At 38.7% G+C, this 1,808-nt stretch overlaps 1 non-coding gene across 1 annotated transcript; it reads left to right on the top strand.

The window, feature by feature from the left end:
• Positions 1 to 1,235: 1,235 nt before the first annotated feature.
• Positions 1,236 to 1,354, top strand: LOC145418481 (5S ribosomal RNA). Its single transcript, XR_013900698.1, has one exon. It is a non-coding gene; the product is annotated as a 5S ribosomal RNA (ribosomal RNA).
• The last annotated feature ends 454 nt before the right edge of the window (positions 1,355 to 1,808 follow it).

The raw sequence follows: 1,808 nt of genomic DNA, 5'->3' as shown, positions 1-1,808 counted from the left end.
AAGACTGGACAGAACCAGCAGCCAGCAAACCAACATCTAAACCTTTATCTAAATCTATATTAATCTATATCTAACTCCCCTTCTATCCACCTTCCTCCTAACACCCACCCAGCCTAACATTCCTAACACTTCTATCTTCCTAGGCCTAAGACCACCACAACCATATACCATAGTTTGTAGTCTTGCTAACATCAGTATTTTAACCAGCTTCTAGGCCTTATAAATCTAGAACTGTTAGATATAGCACTAATCTAGGCTATATCTAACTCATTCTAGGTTATAAAGTCAATTCAAAGCCGATTGAAAGTTTGAGAAAGCAAGAATTCAAAATATACTTAGCATTCACGACTCCAAAATCTCCATCTGTCGTCTCCACCTGCTGAAGAAAAAACAGCTATGCATGTTTGGTAAAGTTTTAGACATCAGTAAAGTTTGGAGAAAATGTGTATGTTTGGAAAGCCACAGTTATTATTATTATTACTATTACTTTTATTTATTATTACAGTATTATTATCATACAGCAAACTCACTTGTGATGTGCTGTGTGCTGTCAGCCACAAGGGAAACTACCATTTAAAAACTTCTAATATAATAGTTCTTCCACCTTAACTTGGCCTTGATTCCCCCTTACCCCTTTACAGTTGACTTCATGTATGTCCATGCTGAGAATAATGGCATGGGTCTACTCTTAACCCAGCACTTATGACTTGCATCATTCCAAAAATTATTAGATGTATCACTACATCTTTCTTGGCCAAGTTAAAATGCAAGAACCTAAAGGACCTCCATCCTTAAGGGCCTGTGTTGTGAAAAATATATTGCAATTTTTCAAACACAGTTCATTGGCCCCAAACACGCCAATGAATGTGGTCTGCAGCCATATATATCACAGTTATATCAATATCAATATAGTCAGGTATCAGGTTACTATCAATATATCAGTAAAAATATACCATATACCTTGTACCTCTCAGTAGGTGGTGGCGATCATCATCCACTCACTTGATGCAGTGCTGCCTACTTCTTCCTGCCTCAGTCTACCTGTGTGTGTATTATCAACCAGCATACCACAAAAAACAAGAATATATCACCAAAAAAAGTACATCACCAATGAACAACATAAATAAAAACAATTACTCTTGCAGGTGCCTTTCTTTTTTATTACAGTCACAATTTCTTTTTTCATTTTCAAGAGTTGCAATTCCCTTTTTCGAGGATAACATTTTTTTCATTTTTGAAACGGCCATGCCACGTTGAGTACACCGCTTCCCATCCGATCAGCGAAGTTAAGCAACGTTGGGTCTGGTTAGTACTTGGATGGGTGACCGCCTGGGAACACCAGATGCTGTTGGCATCCCTACGTGTCAAGTGGGGTTGGTGGAGGATTAGTGCCCCTCCCTGTAAAACAATTAACTCTAAGCCCTTGGCCACCCCATTTGGGATACATGGCGTCTGGCAATGGATGGATGGAGGCTCGCAATTATTTTTTCCATTTTCGAGGCTCGCAATTATTTTTTTCCATTTTCTAGGCTCGCAATTATTTTTTTCCATTTCCGAGGCTCGCAATTATTTTTTTCCATTTCTGAGGCTCGCAATTATTTTTTCATTCCAGAGAGCTGCGATTTTTTTTCTTTTCGAAGGTCGCTTTTTTTTCCATTTTCGAGGTCGCATTTTTTATTTCCTCATTTTCGAGGGTCGCTTTTTTTTTTTCTCATTTTCAAGGTCCAGCATTTTTTTTTTTCCCCAGTGGCAAGACGGATTTTCGAGGCTACGATTCATACGAAAATCGGGCATAGGTTCGGTGCGAA

The sequence above is a fragment of the Coenobita brevimanus genome, chromosome 114 (genome assembly GCF_032717465.1).
Source record: "Coenobita brevimanus isolate Jiangsu-jjx chromosome 114, ASM3271746v2, whole genome shotgun sequence".
Classification (NCBI taxonomy): domain Eukaryota; kingdom Metazoa; phylum Arthropoda; class Malacostraca; order Decapoda; family Coenobitidae; genus Coenobita; species Coenobita brevimanus.
The sequence above is the reverse complement of the archived record's forward strand: the minus strand, read 5'-3'. Positions and strand labels throughout refer to the sequence as shown.